The sequence below is a fragment of the Papio anubis genome, chromosome 1 (assembly GCF_008728515.1).
Source record: "Papio anubis isolate 15944 chromosome 1, Panubis1.0, whole genome shotgun sequence".
NCBI lineage: Eukaryota > Metazoa > Chordata > Mammalia > Primates > Cercopithecidae > Papio > Papio anubis.
In genome coordinates, this window is record NC_044976.1 from 50977324 (window position 1) to 50997925 (window position 20602).

Genomic DNA, 20602 nt, shown 5'->3' on the forward strand with positions numbered 1-20602 from the left:
AAAACTAAAGGAACATACATATATAGATAATTCAGAAAATTTTGGTTAGAAGAATCATTTTGAATCATATGAATAGGAACTATCAAGGAAAGTAGAGGAGAATATCACTAGAAGATAGAAATTAAGGAAATTAAGTGTTAGATACATTCAATGTTATGCTTCTGATTGCCCAACATGGATGTCAGGAATTACACCAAAGTATCAGTGAATATAAATGGGTGACCTAGAGATTCCTAGATTGAAATGACAATGTCAGATAAGAAATATAGCCAGCAGGACACCTGTCTTACAAGAAAACGAAGAATAGACAGTAGGTAGTAAACTACAGATATAATTTCCTGGCTTTGAGGAAACAGGTACGGGGGAAAAAGCAACATTCAAGACACTACCCACATTAACAATGCCACAAGTTCCTACAAAAAGTCCTGGAGCTCTTACAAATTTTCAGTTTTAAAAAAAGATGGCAGGGTAGGGCGCGGTGGCTCACGCCTATAATCCCAGCACTTTGGGAGGCCGAGGCGGGTGGATCACCTGAGGTCAGGAGTTCAAGACTAGCCTGACCAGTATGGTGAAACCCTGTCTCTACCAAAATACAAAAATTAGCTGGGAGTGGTGGCACACGTCTATAATACCAACTACTCAGGAGGCTGAGGCAGAAGAATCACTTGAACCAGGAGGCAGAGGTTACAGTGAGCCAAGGTTGTGCCATTGCACTCCAGCCTGGGTGACAAGAGCAAGACTCCGTCTTAAAAAAAAAAAAAAAAAGGCCAGGCGCAGTGGCTCAAACCTGTAATCCCAGCACTTTGGGAGGCCAAGGTGGGCAGATCACAAGGTCAGGAGATCAAGACCATCTTGGCTAACACGGTGAAACCCTGTCTCTACTAAAAATACAAAAAAATTAGCCAGGCATGGTGGCAGGTGCCTGTAATCCCGGCTACTTGGGAGGCTGAGGCAGGAGAATGGCGTGAACCCGGGAGGCAGAGCTTGCAGTGAGCCGAGATTGCGCCACTACACTCCAGCCTGGGCGACACAGCGAGACTCTGTCTCAAAAAAAAAAAAAAATTGGCCAGACGCGGTGGCTCATGTCTAAAATCCCAGCACTCTGGGAGACCAAGGCAGGGGGATCACTTGCAACGAGGAGTTCAAGACCAGCCTGGGCGACACAGCGAAACCCCAACTCTACTAAAAAGACAAAAAAAATTGCAGGGCTTGGTGGCGTACACCTGTAATCTGAATTCTCTGGAGGCTGAGACAGAAGAATCACTTGAGCCCAGGAGACAGAGTACGCAGTAACCTAAGATCACACCACTGCACTCCAGCCTGGGCAAAAGAGCAAGACTCAACTCAAAAAAAAAAAGACAACATTTTTGAGAATACAGTTTTCACTACTACCTGTCTAGTATACCCATTCACTTATCCTTACACATCTGTGAAGTTGCTATAATTATAGTCTTGTAGTATTTCCATTTTATACATTAATGAGGTACCCTGAGTTTATGACTTGCCTAAGATAACACAAACGGGACTGGCATATGACTATAAGAAACATGACTCCCAATTTTTGGTCCAAGTTTACGTACTAGAGTATGTCTCTGAGTCTAAAGCAGTAATTCTCAAACTTTTTGGTCTCAGAATACCTTTATACTCTTAAAATATCGAGGATCCAAAGAACCTTTGTCTTTGTGTGTTATATCTATTGATACATGCATCATTAGATTATTAAAACTGAGAAATTTTTCAAATGCAAAAATATACTGGTCAGACGCAGTGGCTCACACCTGTAATCCCAGCACTTTAGGAGGCTGAGGCAGACAGATCACCTGAGGCCAGGAGTTAGGGACCAGCCTGGCCAACATGGTAAAACGCTGTCTCTACTAAAAATACAAAAACTGGCTGGGCATGGTGGTGCACACCTGTAATCTCAACTACTAGGGTGGCTGAGGCACAAGAATTGCCTGAACCCGGGAGGAGGCAGAGGTTGCAGTGAGCCAAGATCACGCCACTGCACTCCAGCCTGGGCCACAGAGCAAGACTCTGTCTTAAAAAAAAAAAAAAAAGGTAGTTAAACTTCTACGTCAGGCTGGGCACGGGGGTTCACGCCTGTAATCCTAGCACTTTGGGAGGCCAAGGCGGCATATTACTTGATCTCAGGAGTTCGAGACGAGCCTGGCCAACATGGTGAAACCCCATCTCCACTAAAAATACAAAAATTAGCTGGGCATGGTGGCAGGCACCTGTAATCCCAGCTACTTGGGAGGCTGAGGCAGGAGAATCGCTTGAACTCAGGAGGCAGAGGTTGCAGTGAGCCAAGACCACGTCATTGCACTCCAGCCTGGGTGACAGAGCAAGACTGTTAAAAAAAAAAAAAAAAAAAAAAGAAAAAAAAAAAAAAAAAACTTCTACATTATATCACATAAAAAAAAAAAAAAAAACTCAAAATGGATCAAAGACCTAAATGTAGAAGCTAAAAGTATAAAACTGTTGGAAGAAAACATAGGAGTAAATCTTCATAATCTTGGATCAACAATGATTTTTTAGGTATGACACTTAAAGCAGAGAAAACTAAAGAAAATAGATAAATGAGACTTCATCAAATTTAAAACTTCTGTATTTCAGTGAGCACACTCACAAAAATGAAAAAACAGTATGACAACTCCTCAAAAAATTAAACATAGAATGATCCAACAATTCCAATTCTAAGTATATACCCAAATAACTGAAAGCAGAAACAGGTATCTGAACATTAATGTTCAAAGAAGCATTATTCACGATAGCCAAAATGTGAAGGCAACCCAAGTATCCACCAAGAGATGAAAGGATAAACAAAATGTGGGACAGATATATAATGAACTGCTACTCAGTCTTAAAAAGGTAGAAAATTCTGACACATGCTATGACATGGATGAACCTTGAAGACATTATGCCATATGAAAGAAGCCAGTCACAACAAATATTATATGAGCCTACTGATATGCAGTACTTAGAACAGTCAAAATCACAGAGAAATAAAGTAGAATGGTGGTTTCTACAGGTTAGGAAGCAAGGGAAATGAGAATTTATTGTTTGATGGGTACAGAATTTCAGCTTGGGAAAATGGAAATATTCTGGAAATGGATGGTGGTGATAGTTGCACAATAATGTAAATATATTTAATGTTACTGAATGTATGCTTAGCTACTCGGGAGGCTGAGGCTTAAAATGAAAATAGTATAAACATTCATGCAAAAATCCACAACAGAATACTAGCAAACTGAATTCAGCAGCACAGTTAAAGAATTATACACCACAACCAAATGGGATTTATTCCTGGAATGCAAGGATGTTGAACCATCCTTGCATATGAAAACAGATCAATGTAACATACCATATTAACCAAACAAAACGAAAAACCACATGATCATCTCCAGCAAACAAAGGATCTGACAAAATTCAATACCCTTTCATGATAAAAACACTCAACAATCTAGGAATAGAAAGAAACTACTTCAATATAATAAAAGCTATCTAAGGAAAACCTATAGTAGACATCACACTCAATGGTAAAAAATGAAAACCTTTTCCTCTTATATCAGGACAAGGGAAAGATGCCTGTTTTCACCATTTCTTTTCTTTTCTTTTTTTTTTTTTTTTTTGAGGCGGAGTTTCGCTCTTGTTGCCCAGGCTGGAGTGCAATGGCATGATCTCAGCTCACCACAACCTCTGCCCCCCAGGTTCAAGCGATTCTCCTGCCTCGGCCTCCCAAGTAGCTGGGATTACAGGCATGCACCACTGTGCCCAGCTAATTTGGAATTTTGAATAGAGACAGGGTTTTTCCATGTTGGTCAGGCTGGTCTCGAACTCCTGACTTCAGGTGATCCACCCACCTAAGCCTCCGATTACAGGCATGAGCCACCATGCCTGGCCTGTGTTCACCATTTCTACTCAACACAGTACTGGAAGTTCTAGCCAACGCCATTAGGCAAAAGAAACAACAGGCATCTAAATTGGAGAGGAAGAAGTAAAATCATCTCAGTTTGCAAATAATATGATTTTATATGTAGAAAATCCTAAAGATTATACATGCACACACACACTACAACTAATAAATGAATTCCGCAAAGAAGCAGGATACAAAGTCAACAAACAAAAAACCAGTTGCATTTCTAAATACAATAAATAATCTAAAGGGAAATTTTAAAAATTCCATTTACAATACCATCAAAAAGAATAAAGTACTAAGGAATTACATAACCAAAGAAGTGAAATATATGTACAAAGAAAACTATGAAACATTGCTGAAAGAAATTTAGAAATATATGAACAGAAACACATACTACGTTCACAGAGGCTTAATTTTTTTTTTTTTTTTTTTTTGAGACGGAGTCTCGCTCTCCCTCCCAGGCTGGAGTGCAATGGCACAATCTCGGCTCACTGCAACCTCCGTCTCCCAGGTTCAAGCGATTCTCCTGCCGCAGCCTCCTGAGTAGCCAGGATTATAGGCACCTGCCACTGGGCTCAGCTAATTTTTGTATTTTTACTAAAAACAGGGTTTCACCATGTTGGCCAGGCTGGTCTCGAACTCCTGACCTCAGGTGATCCACCCGCTTCGGCCTCCCAAAGTGCTGGGATTACAGGCATGAGCCACCATGCCTGGCTTGACTATTGTTAAAATGTCCACACTAAAAAGCAATCTAAACATTTAATGCAATCCCTATCAAAATTCCAACGACATTTTTTGCAGAAATACCAAAATCAATCCTAAAATTCATATGGAATCTCAAGAGACTCCAAATAGCCAGAAGTCTTGACAAAGAAAAACAAAGATGGAGGACTCACACTTCCTAGTTGCAAAACTTACTACAAAGCTACAGTAATCAGGCCAGGCACGGTGGCTCATGCCTGTAATCCCAGCACTTTGGGAGGCCGCAGCAGGCAGATCACAAGGTCAGGAGATGAGACCATCCTGGCTAACATGGTGAAACCCCATTTCTACTAAAAATACAAAAACTTAGCTGGGTGTTCCACCTGCAAAAGACTGAATTTTGACCATAAACAAAAGTTAACTCAAAATGGATCAAAGACCTGAGAAACCTAAACTTGTAACTACAAAACCATAACTAAGAAACATAAAACTATAAAGTTCTTAGACGAAAACAGAAGGGAAAAGCTTCACGACACTGGAGTTGGCAATTATTTGCTTAGTATGACACCAAAGGCATGGGCAACAAAAGAAAAAATAGACAAACAAGACTGGCAGAAAATTCAAAACTTTTGTTACTCAAAAGATACTATCAACTGAGTAAAATGGTGGCCACGCTAGGCATGGTGGTTCACATCTATAATCCCAGCACTCTGGGAGGCCCAGCCAGGAGGATCACTTGAGGCCAGGAGTTCAAGGCCAGCCTATGCAACATAGTGAGACTCTGTCTCTACAAAAATCTTAAAATTCGAGTGTCATGGTGACACGTGCCTATAGTCCCAGCTACTCCAAAGGCTGAGGTGGGATGATCTCTTGAGCCCAGGGAGGTCAAGGCTGCATTGAGCCATGATTGCGCCACTGCATCCCAGCCTAGGGGACAGAGTGACACCTTGTCTCAAAAACAAACAAACAAACAAACAAAAAAACCCAAACAAACCAGAAAAGAAACAGAGTAAAGGCCAGGCATGGTGGCTCATGCCTATAATCCTCACACTTTGGGAGGCCAAAGTGGGTGGAACATTTGCAGTCAGAAGTTCAAGATCTCAGCAGTCTAGCCAACATGGTGAAATCCCATCTCTACTAAAAATACAAAATTTAGCTAGGCAATACTGGCAAGTGCCTGTAATCCTAGCTACTCAGGAGGCTGAGGTAGGAGAATCGCTTGAGCCTGGGAGCTGGAGGTTGTGGTAAGCCAAGACTGCACCACTGCTCTCCAGTCTGGGCGACAGAGAGTAAGACTCTGTCTCAAAAAAAAAAAAAAAAAAAAAAGGTAACCCTACAGAACAGAATGGAAGAAAATAATTATAAATCATGTATTTGATAAGGGACTAACATCCAGAATATACAGCAACTCCAAAAAAATGAACAAAAAACAACCTGATTCAAAAACGGGCAAAGGGCTTGCATAGACATTTCTCCAAAGAAGATATATAGATGGCCACAAGCACGTGAAAAGATGCTGAATATCACTAATCATTAGGGAAATGCAAATCAAAACTGCAATGAGATACCAACTCATAACCCATAGGACAGGACTACTATTAAATAAAAACAAAATAACAAGCATTGGCAAGGCTGTGGAAATATTAGAACCTTTCTGCACTGTTTGGAGGAATGTAAAATGGTACAGCCACTATGGAAAACAATACGGCAGTTCCTCAAAAAATTAAAAATATACTCAATGATCCTAAGGTGTCAAAAATAATAATAATAATAGGTCAGGCACGATGGCTCATGCCTGTAATCCCAGCAGTTTGGGAGGCTGAGGCAGGCAGATCACTTGAGCTCAGGAGTTCCAGACCAGCTTGGGCAATATGGTGAAATTGCATCTCTACAAAAATACAAAAAAAAAAAATTAGCCAGGTGTGGTCACAAGCGCCCATAGTCCCAGCTACACAAGAGGCTGAGGTGGGAGGATGGATTGAGCCCAGGACGCAGAGGCTGCAGTGAGCCAAGATCATGCCACTGCACTCCAGCTTGGGAGACAGAGTCAGATCTTGTCAAATAAATAAATAAATAAATAAGAAGAATAAAATTACCATATGATCCAATAATTTAACTTCTGGGTATACACCAAAAAAATTGAAAGCAGGCTCTCTAAGAGATACTGTACACTCATGTTCACAGCAGCATCATTCACAACAGCTAAAACATGGAAATAATCTAAGTGTCTACTCATAGACAAAGAGATAAGCAAAATATGGTATATCCATACAATGGAATATTATTCAGCCTTAAAAAAGAAGGAAATTCTGCAATATGCCACATGAACGAACACTGAGGACACTATGCTAAGTGAAACAAGCCACAAGACAAATACTTTATGATTCAATTTATATGAGGTATTTAGAGTAGGCAAAATGGTAAAGACAGAATAGCGGTTGCCAGGGTTGAGGGAAGAAGGGAATGGGAAATTATCATTTAATGGGTATAGAGCTTCAGTTCTGTAAGATGAAAAGGGTTATAGGGACGGATGGTGATGATGGCTGCACAACATTATGAATGTATTTAATACCACTGAATGATACACTTAAAAATCATTAAGATATGTTGTGCTATGTATATTTTACTGCAATTTTTAAAAGTTAGAAACAAGGTTAAATGGATAATTTTGTTATGTACATTTTATCACTATTTTTAGAATCAAGTGAACAGACACTCCACAAAATGAGACAGCATTATCTAAAAAGGGTCTAGGCTGGGTGAGATGACTCATACCTGTAATCCTGGCACTTTTGGAGGCTGAGGAAGGAGGATCATTTGAGGCCAGGAGTTTGAGACCAGCCTAGACAACACAGTGAGACCTTGTCTCTACAAAAATAAGTACATAAATAAATAAATAAAATTAGCTGGGCATGGTGGCACGCCCCTATAGTCCAAGCTACTCAAGAGGCTAAGGCAGGAGGATCGCTTAAGGCCCAGGAGGTAGAGGCCAGAAGGCAGAGGCTGCAGTAAGCTGTGTTCACACAACTGCACTTCAGCCTTGGTGAAAGAGCAAGACTGTCTCAAAAAAAAAAAAAAAGTAGGGGACGTCTAGTATCCAGAATATATTAAGAGTTCTTAAAACTCAACAATTTTTAAAAATGGGTAAAGGATTTGAGTAGGTATCTTTCCAAAGGAGACAGAAAAATGCACCCACAATAGGCACATGAAGAGATGCTCAACATCTTATTAATCATTAGGGAAATGCAAATCAAACCCGCAATGAAGTAGTGAGGTAGTGTGGGTGAAGTGTCACCCACTAGATGATGGTCAGGATGTAGAGAAACTGGAACCTTCCATACATTGCCACTGGGAATGTAAAATGGTACAACTTTGGAAAACAGTTTGGCAGTTCCTCAGAAAGTTAAACATAAGTTTATCAAAACACCCAGCAATTACAATCTGGGTATATACCTAAGAGAAATGAAAATGTATATCCACACAGAAACTCTTAATGATGTTCACAGCAGCACTATTCCTTATAGGTAAAAAGTGGAAATAACCCAAATGTCCATCAAATGATGAATGGTTAAACAAAACGTGGTATCTCCATAGAAGGTAATACTATTCAGCCAGAAAAAGGCTAATACATGCTACACTATGGCCAACCTTGAAAACATTAAGTTCAGTGAGAGAAGCCAGGCACAAAAAGCCACATACTGTGTAATTCCTTGTATGTGTAATGTCCATAATTTCTAGAGATGTAGCTTAGTGGTTGCCAAAGGCTTGAAGGAGGAAGGAATGGGGAGTGATTAATGGGAACTGGGTTTCATTATGGTATAAAAATATTCCAAAATTAAATAGTGATGGTTACACAACCTTATAAATACACTAAAAGCCACTGAACTGTATCTTTTAAAAGTGTGAATTTTATGGTATTGTAAATTATATCTCAAAGAAAAAAGGGAAAAAAATAATACACTATTACACATTACATTAGCCATCAAAGCAATAAAGTCTTCACATGTCACTCCAGACCAGAGAATAAGGGAAAAGTCAAATTGTGTCTTAATATTACCATGAAAACAGTTTGACTCAGAGACACCCCTCTCCAAAAGGTCCCCAAACATAGTTTGAATACCACTGGCCTAAACTAACACTCAGCACATGACTAGCACTTAATGATTGGTCAATTAAATTATTTAAACTACAGTGGTGTTAAATATTTAATTTAATAATTATATTATTAAACTACACATTGACAAAATGCAATCAGGTTTAGTTATTTTTTATAATTCATACTTTGCATACTTGCAAAATATTTTTGACAACCTATGTAACTACAGAATTTAACACTCTCTGAACACAAAACTTTGACACCCTAAGCTTAAAGGTACAACACAGTATAGTGGCGAAGAGCTGTGACTCTAGACTCAGACACTTTGAGCTCAAATCCTGACTGCAGCAAACTAGCTATGAGATATTGTCCAAGGTACTCAACCCTTCTACATGGACTTTCCCCATCTGTAAATGAGAATACTATAAAAAAGGTTGTTTTGAGGAATAAGTTAACACTTTAAAGATCTTGAGAAAGAAATTAGCTTGTAGTAACCATGCAATAAGTTATCTATTATCATGGTAAATCAAATACCCACTTAAAGCAATCAGATTGTTGTGTGATTAACAAACATACCTATTTATTTTTGAAAGTACAAGATGCCTTATGTAAAGATTAGGACTTTGCCCATCTATAGTGGTGAACATCAAACTTGAATGAATAGCTTCTGCCTCCTTCCAGCTCATGCTCTTCAATGCCTTAAGCTACTGTTTTCTAGTGCTAAACTGGAAAACAGTCAACTAATCCAAGCCAACAAGTGAAAAAACTTCCTAAGTAGTATAACAAGGTGATTTCCCCCAGAGGTGTTTTCATCTCAAAAGAATTTTCTAAAAAATTAAAAGTTCTTGGACAGTAAGATTTGGATCACAGAATCCTCAAGATAAAAGTCTAGAATACAGGGAGAAGAGAGAAGAGTGGTATGGAAAAGAAGGCCTGCCTATCCACTAAAAACAGGTAAACTCTGTTAGCAAGAAAGCCAAGGAGAAAAGAAATACAAAACTAGGAGTCAGAAAACATACTTCTAATCACAGCTCAACCACTATCTCACTTGGTGATCTCACAAGATAAAAATTCAAATACCTTAATATAACATAAATGGTCCCTCACAATTTGCTACTTCCTATCATTTATCTCACCATTCTATCCATATCAATTCCTACCACACTGAATTTCTCACTCTCCCTCACTCCCCAAGGCTTATTACAATTTATCATCTTTGCATGTTATTCCCTAGGTCTGGAATGATCTCCAACCTCCAATCCATCCTCCTCTCCACCTAGCAAACTCCTACTCACCCTTCAAGAGCCAGTTTCTTCCCTCTCAACTCCCACAATCTAGTGTGTTGTAATTTACTGTATTATATGTAGACTGAGACAAATGCAAATGTTTGATGAATGTTTAAATGAATGAATGAATGAGCAACATTAGGCAGTTTCCGATTCTAAATAATTGAGAAAATAATACACCTGAAAAGCAACATCACATATACATTATATTAGGAAGACAGATGTGCTTTGAAATCTAATTCTGTGATCTTCAGCAAATCACTAACCTGTGGGAGTCAAAAGTTCCTCTCCTATAAACAGGTTTCAAAGGGTTGTTACACCAAACAAGTGAAAAAAAAAATGCATAAACAGTGTCTAGCACAGTGCCTGGGACAAAATAGGCAATCTAAAAAATTTTGGTTCCCTTCTCTCTCCCTCTTCAACTCATAATTATAGATATCCAATGACATGATTTGACATAAAAATAATTTGAACATAAGACACCACACAAATCTCTCAAGGGGAAAAAAAATCCTAACATTAATCTTTGCATTTATATACCCTTTCCTCTCTTTGGGTCTGTAAGAAATACTCTGGAAGAAAAGTCAGAACCTGCTTTTTCAGAGTGTATGGTTTATTTGAATACAGTCTGTACATAATAAAAGATTTAAAAAAGGAAATAAATACTCTGCAGAAATGCTGGTTTTTAAACATTTCCCCAAATTATGTAATTATTTAGGATTCTAGAATTAAAACAATTCAGTTAGTACCATGTAAACAACTCTAATTGCTCTAAGAAAAAGTCTACCTATCCTGTTTTAAACTATGGTGTCCCTTTCCTTTGTCTTTTTTAGGTCTTTCCAGAATTGTTCTTTTTTAGAACATATTTCTATACTGCAGCAGTGGCTTTAACTGAATGTAATATTTTTTAACCAATTCAAGTATTTGTAATTTATTTGAAAAAGGAACACATCTCATTGAGTTCTGTTTTATCGAACAAAACGTTCTGACATCAACATTAACAGGTAAGTACTGCCTTTTTTTTTTTTTTTTTTTTTTTTTAAAAAAAAGGCAGGGTCTTACTCTGTCACCCAGGCTGGAGTACAGTGGCGCAACTGTGCCTCACTGCAACCTTGAACTCTGGGGCTCAGGCAATCCTCCCACCTCAGCTTCTGCGATTACAGCTAATTTGTTTTATATTTTGGTAGCGACAAAGTCTCACTATGTTGCTCAGGCTGATATCAAACTCCTACACTCAAGCAATCCTCTCGCCTCCACTTCCCAAAGTGCTGATATTACAGGCGTGAGCCACCTGGCCAAGCCCTACAGGTAAGTGTTGGTTATTTTGTTTCTCTGAAACTGGAAACTTTCTACAGTAAATAAATTCAAACACCTTTCTTGACCAACAGATCCTGATTTGACATTCTGCAGAGAATACAACATAATTAATGGTACTTATTTTGTATGTCAAGGTAACTTTGAGGTTAAAAAAATGCTAATTACTCTAAAATGAATCTGCTGAAAACAATAAAAACTATCTTTAAACAGCTCTTTGTTAATCAGAGAAATTTGTAATTATATATTTTGATTCTAAAAAGTCTAAAAATAAAATGTAGACACTGTACTGTTCTAGTTCCAGCAACTAAAAATAAATGTAATTTTAGGTGTCACTTAGAATTTATAAAATTGAACTAAACTTACATGTACAATATCTTGTTAATTTATCGGTACTACTAACAACTTGGCCTATGACAATGAAAATACTTTAAATTTCCTTTCTGTATTTAAATGTTTGCTGGATTTAAAACATCAAATGTCATTAACTTTCACTTCCATTTCTGAATTATTTTAAGAAAACTTCATTTTTCATTTTCCACACTAGCCAAGTGAAAAACTGCAAGCAGTAGGAAAATTTATCTAAGAGTTTTAAAAGTTTCTTTTGCTTATATTAAATATAAATATTTTTAAAGCATAAAACGACTTAAAATTCTTATCCTCCCCAAAGTATATGGTTTCTAAGAAGCACTCTTTAAAAATTTGTTTATAAAAGCAACACAGCACACTAGACACTAAAGAGTTATCTTAAGCACAGCTTTTTAAGCGAATCAATATTTCATAATTTTACAAGTTGTGACTAATCAGTACTACGATGCAGTGTAGTGACATGAGTTCTGAGCCTAAAGAAAATTTCAGCGCGCAGACACACACACACGTACACACACACGAAGTCGGCTTTGCTTTTTAAACCACCCCACAATTCAACACCTCTGTGTGGCATTCTCTCTAAATCATCATATCCGGCTGGGATTATCCAATTTTATTAGCTAACAGTTCTCATTACTTTAAAAACAGAAACAGGATATGTTCTGTTTCATCAAGTGCTACAAACATTTCGCTGCTATAAGACTGGAGGGAAAAAAACCTTTGGAAATAAAAGCTAATCTGATTCACTCGAGCTAATTACTAAATGCATGCCAACAATACACAATTCCAATTGCATTTCTGGACACAATTTAAGATCACGATAAGGCAGGTCAAATGGGTAAGGAACTACTTTTATCAAAATGAAGAAGCAGATATACGGAATCTAAGATCTCACGCAAAATTCATCTAAGACTTGGTAATCTTCTGAAAAGAAAATGTGTAATCAACGTCGTTAATACAACAGTAATTCATCCCATTCAAGTACTAGAAATCCCGCTGATGTGCTGCTTCCTTCAGGTCTAAACATCTCATTCTTTCGCAATCCAGATACCAACAGGAGTCTGAAACACTTCGCAGAGGCGTGCAACACACTAGGAGAGCGCTGTCTGTTTACAAATACGAATCTCAGTTACCCACGTCAAAACCGCGCATTACCACCTTTCGACTGGGGGGCGGGGGAGAGAGAAGGCGGGCGAGCAAGAAACGAAATCCACACAGACAGACACCTCTGCCTTCTCCCTACAAGGATGAGCCCGGGGAAACATTCAGTATGTATTCTATGCGTGTATACATTTATATACATTATGTAGTCCCCTATGTCTAAGCAAGGATGAAAGAAAAAGGTACACATGACAGGGAATCGTAACTGGACCCAAGAGAAATGTTCAAACCAATTCCGTTAACTCAAAATCCGCCTCGCTGGTCTACAACAGGTTTCGGTCCGGGACCCGGAGCCCCAGCCAGTGTGGAGTTCGTCCCCAAAGCGCCCCAATGCCCTCCTCAGGCCGCCCAGGCCGCCGTCCCTACCTCCCTTATCTCAGTCTTCCCCTGGGACACCCGAAGCCCGTTCCAGCAAAGAAAGAAGTGTCAGGCCCCAAGGGGACGGCTGAGACACTCTCAGGCCAGGCCCCCGACACCTGCGAAGCGCGGCACCCGGGAGGGCGAACCGGGGGCCGCCCGGCCTTCCCGAGCACACCCCCTCGGCAGCCGGCGCTGCCCCGCGGCCGGAACCTCGTACCTGCGAGGCCCGCGAGCTACAGGCGCGCGCGACGCCTCCTCATCTCAGTGGCTCCCGCTCTCCCTCCGCCTCCTGCTGCCGCCGCCGTCGCCGCTGCCACCGCTGGAGGCCGGGACACGACGAGCTCAGGACTCCACCGCCATGTCCGCCGCGCCGCGAACTGCATTGTGGGGGGGAAGGGATGGGGAGGGGGAGGAGGAGGGAGAGGGAGAGGGAGAGAAAGAGGAGGACCCGCTGAGGGGAGGGGGCGAGGGAGAGGGGTAGCCGGAGGAGAGGGGGAGGGGAGAGGACAGAGCCTGGAATGGGGTCCCGGCCCGGCAGAGGAGGAGCTACGCGCAGAGGAAGGGGTTCAGGAGTGCCCCCTCCCTTCGTTCGGGGGGCCCCGCAGGCGCCGTTTACACCGGGGCGGGGGAGGGGGAAACAGCACTGGGGGGAGGGGGCTCGCGGTGGCCGCGAAGAAACAATGGGGAGAAGGCCGAGGTACGAGGATCGCGCACTCACACCCACGCGGAGGGAAGGGAGCGCGCGCGAGATACTCGTTAGCTCGCGAGGAGGGGGCGGGCCGCTGGCGGAAGGGAGGAGGGAGCCACCCGGGGCTCGCGGGCAGGGGCGGGGCCCCCGAGCGGAGGTCGCGAGGTCCCGCAGCCCGCCTGGGCGCCGCGGGGGAGCCGCGCTGATTCGTCCGCTTGCCGGAGGGGGTGGGGGTGGCGGGCACCCTAGTGCCGCCCCAGTCTGGTTCCTGGCCTCTGCCGAGGCCCCCGAGTTGGAAGTGGAGATCGAGAGCCGCCACGGCGCCTCGCTCCCAAGGCTGTCCCCCCGGGGAGGAAGGCCGGCCTGGAATGGGTACCCTCTGGCCTGGCACTCTTACTGGGCCCGGCCCGAGCCTCGGTGGACCCTCGGAAGCCCGAGCGGGCTTCGGAGCAGCGGCAGGGAGCTGGACAGAGGAAGCCGCCGGGGTCGACCCCCACCCACTCACCACGGCCTCCAGCCCACCACAGCTGGACCTTTTTTCCTTTTAAAAGGCAGTCAGTTCAGGAATTTCTCGAAAGAGAAATCTCGGGAGCAGTCCCTCTCCCACCCTCAAAAGAGGTTTTAGAAATCATTTCTTTAGCTGCAGGCGGGCATAAAACCAACTACCATCAATGGGTCCCCTCCTCCCCTTGCTTTTAACGTATTACATTCCTCTACATAATTATTTAAAGTCACGGGCAGAACGAACTTAAGGCTTTGTTAGTTTTGTTTTTTTGTTGTTTTTTTTTAAGACCCCAGCCTCAGAGATTATTTAGCCAACCTCTGACCTCAAAGCTGGACAAAGCACACAACCTCTGTGCTCGGTGCCCAGTCCTTTGAGTTTGACACATGCTAGGCAGGAAAAAGGTATGACAAGAGTGGACGCAGGGGTGAAGGGAAGATGTTAAATCTTAAGTATTTACAAGATAGTGCCTTATAAATTTTCTTATAATGTGACTCAGGCTGGAACTGGTTAGAGGTTACAGAGGGACGCTCCACTTCACGATAGCCCTGTGAGATACGTACTGTTGCTCCCATTTACAGATGAAAAAACTAGGATTCAGAGTTAGTGCATTTTACCCCGATCTGGCTGATGCTACAAGACCCGGGTATAATGGATAAAGGACTGGATTTCAAGTCAACAGAGCCCTACTGGTTTCGGCGTTTATCAACATTATGCCTTTGAGCAAATGTACCCTCCGAGTTTCCACATCTGCAAATTCTTAATCTGTATCCCTGCTTCGCTTGACTAGCCTAGAAACAAAGAAAAAAATCCCTACTTCACCAGGCTGAAAGCCTAAAGTCTATAGAGACACTAAGAAGATACCGACATGCCCTTCAATTCAGTGATATCAGTGTCCTTAGAACAAGTTCAATTGAGTAAATATTTCCTGATTACTTAAGAGCAAAGCGTTGTTAGGTGCCTAGGGAAACAGACAAATCATTGATTCCTGTCTCCAAAAAGTTCACCGTTGAGCAAGCGGGTGAGCTACAATAAAAGCAACAGGTCTTATTAACAAAGGGCTGGGCAAATCCAGAGGAGAGTGTGATAAATTCCACTTCGCTGAGACTTCAGTGGAAGAACTAGAAGCTGGACCTTGAAGATTTGCTTGCTGTGTGCCAGACACATGTCGATTCAGAGGACAGCATTGAGTCTGGAGTGTGCAGAAGATAATGAGTCTGCAAAGGAAAGCTGGGGCCAGACTGAAAATTTCAGTGCCTCTCTGCCCTTATCCCCTCCAGATAACTCTCTTCTACTATCTTGTTTATTCCCCAAGACCCATCTCAACCTCTACCTTCTTTATTAAATCTTCCTGATTACCACCCCTCCTCTGCACTCCACTGAATGTGATCCCTCCATTCTCTGAATTCTGTGACCCCAATAGATTGTACACTTGAGCACAGATACTTACAAGGTATTCCTTACGATACCTACATAATTGACAAGTTGAAAATTTGGGCAACTATAATTTTGTTTATCACAGCTAGAGCAAGTATGGTTCTGACACAAAGAATAAGGAAATTTATGGAGTATAAGGTGTAATTCATGCCCAGGGTCATACAGTAAGTCACAGGCTGGACTAGAATACCAGCCCTGTATTCTTTCCATTGAACCACAGGTTTCTGAGATATAAATTGGTAAATGTCTGATCTCTATGTAAAAATACTCTGAGGACTTGTACTTTCAAGGGAAATCTCATGATTGTGGTTAAGCCTCCAGTCTGGAAGTTCTGAAAACTTAGTTTCATCCAAACCCGGGTGAAAATAACTTGCAGCAAAAATCTTATTTCATTATATCTCATGAGGAATATAATTACTCAGTGGATCAATATTCATATTGTTGTCTTCCTAGGTGAATAAGAAAACTTAGTAAAAAACTAATCATATTGAATGAAAAGGTGACTTGGTAAGTAAAATTATAAGAAGAAAGGTGCCTAGTTCCAGCACTTTGGGAGGCCGAGGCGGGCAGATCACTTGAGGTCAGGAGTTCAAGACCAGCCTGGCCAACATTCGTATTTTCTACGAAAAATACGAAAATTAGCCAGGCATGGTGGTGGGTGCCTGTAATCCCAGCTACTCACTCGGGAGGTTGAGACAGGAGAATCTCTTGAACCCGGGAGGCAGAGGTTGCAGTGAGCTGAGATCATGCATCTGCACTCCAGTCTGGGTGACAGAGCAGGACTCCATTTCAAAAAAAAAGAAAGGTACCTAAGTCTGTTCAAACCAAGTTCTGCTGTTTGATCATAAAGGGCCCTGTATGCCATTAGAAAAAAAGCAGGCTTTATATTGTAGTTATTGGGGAATCACTGATCACTTGTAAACAAGAGAGAAATACAATCAGACCTGCTAAGCTGTTTCTCTGAGCCCCGTTTTTTTTTTTCCTGTGTACTCGATTTCTGCAAGGAGAAAGACTATAGACCCTGGGTCATAATGATCTCTAGTGAAAAACAGTGCATCACCCCCATGATGTGGTCCTAACCAAAAGTCTCCTTTACCTTTGTATTTTCAGCACCCAGCGTAATCCTGACACATAGAGAAAGCACTCAGAAATTGCTTGTTGACACTCTTAAGTTGTCTGTAAAGCATAAGATATGGTCAGTGTTTAAAATTTTTGTGATTTTTTTTTTTTTTTTTTTTGAGAGGGAGTCTCGCACTGTCGCCCAGGCTGGAGTGCAGTGGCCGGATCTCAGCTCACTGCAAGCTCCGCCTCCCAGGTTTACGCCATTCTCCTGCCTCAGCCTCCCTATAGCTGGGACTACAGGCGCCCGCCACCTCGCCCGGCTATTTTTTTTGTATTTTTTAGTAGAGACGGGGTTTCACTGTGTTAGCCAGGATGGTCTCGATCTCCTGACCTCGTGATCCGCCCGTCTCGGCCTCCCAAAGTGCTGGGATTACAGGCTTGAGCCACCGCGCCCGGCCAAATTTTTGTGATTCTTGCAAAGATCATGACAATACCAAAGCTCTTAAGGTATGTGCTCACCTCAAGATAGTGTAAAAGATTTACTTCTCTTTGTCTGTTTGCATTCTTAAAAGTCAGTAAGATAAAAATGTGTAAAAATGCCTATTTCATAGTAAATGTTTCACAAAAATGAATTCCCTTTCTTCTTAAAATTTAGTTTCTTCTCATCTGCCCCATTTGGATTTCATGTGCCCTTAGACTCACACTAGCACATGTGTGTGCTTGCTACCTGTTGATTCCATTTCATCTGTCCTGAGGATTCTATGTGTGGAATTTTAAACTACAGCCACACCCTGTAGCTTACTTCATTGAAACATTAGAAACAGTCAGTTTTTCTTAAGGTGGCATTTTTGTAAGTAAGATTTTAGAATTTAAAAGGATATTAGTGTTCATAAAGTTAGAACTATCAAGAACATATATACATGGCAGAAGATGATGCTATAAAGTTAGACTAGACCACATCATTTTTTAAAAAGCAAGGTTTTATTCTGAAGTTAATGGGCAATCACGGAACATCTGTAAACAAGAAGAGAGATGTTCAGACTTGCCTTATAGAGCAGGTGTTCATCTGACTTCTGTTTGTACATTCGTAGCTATAGAGAGCTCATTCCTTACCAAATCTGCCTATTCTAGGAAATAGAAGTACTTCCTCAACAGAGCTGAACTTTTCTTTCTGTGATACATATTTGTTGGTAATCCTGGCCTCAGGAGTAACATCAGCCTTCTTTATACATAAAAACGAGGGAGCTAGGCATGATGGCTCACACCTGTAATCCCAGCAATTTGGGAGGCTGAAGCAAGAGGATCAAGGCCAGGAGCTTGAGACCAGCCTGGGCAACATGGTGAGACCCATCTTAAAAAAAAATAAAATTTGTGAGCACTGTGGCTCACACCTGTAATCACAGCACTTTGAGAGGCCAAAGCAGTTGGATCACTTGGCAATCAGGAGTTTGAGACCAGCGTGGCAAACATGGTAAAATTCCATCTCGACTAAAAAATACAGAAGTTAGCTGGGCATAGCACAATGCTATAGTCCTGGCTACTCGGGAGGCTGAGGCAGGAGAATCACTTGAACCCGGGAGGCGGAGGTTGCAATGGGCCAAGATCAAGCCACTGCCCTGCAGCCTGGATGACAGAGGGAGACTCTATCTCAAAAAATTAATTAATTAAAAATTTAACCAGAAATGGTGGTGCATGTCTGTAGTCCTAGCTACTTGAGAGACTGAGTTGGGAGAATCACTTGAGCCCAGGGGGCCAAGGCTTCAGTGACTTATGAATGTGCCTCTGCACTCCAGGGCGGGTAACAGAGTGAGACCCTGACTCTTAAATGTAGAAAGAAAGAAAAGGGTGTGAGCCAGATGAACTGGGGCGGGAAAGGAGTCTAAAAGTTCATAATTCTTTATTTTATTTTATTCTTTTGAGATGGAATCTTGCTCTGTTGCCCAGGCTGGAGTGCAGTGGCACAATCTCGGCTCACTGCAACCTCTGCCTTCCAGGTTCAAGCGGTTCTCCTGCCTCAGTCTCCTGAGTAGCTGGGACTACAAGTGCACACTACCATGCCCAGGTAATTTTTGTATTTTTAGTAGAGACAGGGTTTCACTATGTTGGCCAGGCTGGTCTCAAACTCTTCACTTTAGGTGATCTGCCCTCCTCAGCCTCTCAAAGTGCTGGGATTACAGGTGTGAACCACTTCACCTGGCCAATTCTTTTTTATTTTTTTTGAGACAGGGTCTCACTCTGTCACCCAAGCTGGAGTGCAGTGGGATGATCACAGTTTATTACACCCTTCACCTCCTGGGCTTAAGCCATCCTCCCACCTCAGCCTCCTGAGTGGCTGGGGCTACAGGCACACACCACCATGCCTGGCTAATTTTTTATTTTTTGTAGAGGTGGGGCGGTCTCACCATGTTGCCCAGACTGGTCTCAAACCCCTGGGCTCAAGTGATCCTTCAACCACAGCCTCCCACAGTGCTGGGATTACAGGTATAAGCCACCACACCTGGCTCTAAAAATCTATAATTCTGACATGAACTTTCTTTAAGGCAGCTAATTTACCTCCCTCGAAGTCAAATCTCTCTCCTTTTTCTCTGAAACAAAAATGAGATCCAACTCGATTCTAAACAATCTCCCTCTGACCAATTCTAATGTATTAGAACAGTCTGCACTCTGATGCACCTTTGTGCCCTACAAAATGTAATGCCCTCTCTCTGGAAATAAATCCCCACATATATGGTCAAATGATTTTCAACAAGGATGCCAAGACCATTCAATGGATAAGACACAGTCTTTTCAGTAAATGGTGCTGGGAGAATGGAATACCCAAATGCAAAAGAATGAGCTTGGGCCCTGACCTTACATGATACACAGAAATTAACTGAAATGGATCATAAGACCTAAAACTATAAAACTCCTAGAATAAAACATAGGGCAAGAGCTTCACAACATTGGATTTGGCAATGATTTCATGGATATGACACCAAAGGCACAGGCAACAAAAGAAAAACAAATTGGACTGTATGAAAATGTAAAACGTTTGTTTGTCAAAAGACACTATCAGAACTGGGGGCACTGGCGTGAACCTGTAGTCACCGCTACTCATGAGGCTGAGGTGAGAGTATGGCTTGAGTCTAGGAATCAGACTGGGCAACACAGCAAGACTTATCTAGAAAAGAAGTGAGGAAGGGAGAGAAAGGAAAGAAGAAAAGAAAAAACAAAGATATGATCAACAGAGTAAAAAGGCAACCTGCAGGATGGGAGAAAATATTTGTAACTCAGCAACCAAAAAAACTCAATTGAAAAATGTGTAAATAACTTGAACAGATATTTCTCCAAAGAAGATATAAGATATCATCACTAATCATAAAGGAAATGTAAGTCAAAACTGCAATGAGATCCCACTTCACACCCATTAGGATGGCTATTAAAAGAAAAAGTTGAAGACCAGCCTGGGCAAGACAGGGAGACCCCGTCTCTACCAAAACACAGAAAATAACAAGAGTTGGTATGAATGTGGAGAAATTGGAACCTTTGTACACTCATGGTGGAAATGTAAAATGATACAGTCACTGTGGAAAACAGTATAGTGGTTCCTCCAAACGTTAAAAATAGAATTACCAGCTGGGTGTGGTGGCTCACACCTGTAATCCCAGCATTTTGGGAGGACAAGGCAGGCAGGCAGATCGCTCAAGGTCAAGAGTTTGAGACCAGC

General features: G+C 41.8%; 1 protein-coding gene across 13 annotated transcripts in view; it reads right to left on the bottom strand.

Moving 5' to 3' along the window:
* The window catches only part of TUT4 (terminal uridylyl transferase 4), a 215133-nt gene that overhangs the window by 114700 nt on the left and 79831 nt on the right, over positions 1-20602 (bottom strand). For 5 of the 13 annotated variants that reach the window (XM_031668780.1, XM_031668782.1, XM_031668784.1 and 2 more), the window contains exon 1: positions 13425-13829. The exons of 1 other annotated variant lie outside the window; for it this stretch is intronic. The gene's annotated coding sequence lies outside the window, so the exon portion shown is untranslated. Of the gene's footprint in view, positions 1-13424; positions 13833-13925; positions 13976-20602 lie in introns of those variants that run through there. 7 more of the 13 variants (XM_031668792.1, XM_031668779.1, XM_031668783.1 and 4 more) reach the window with 4 other exon arrangements.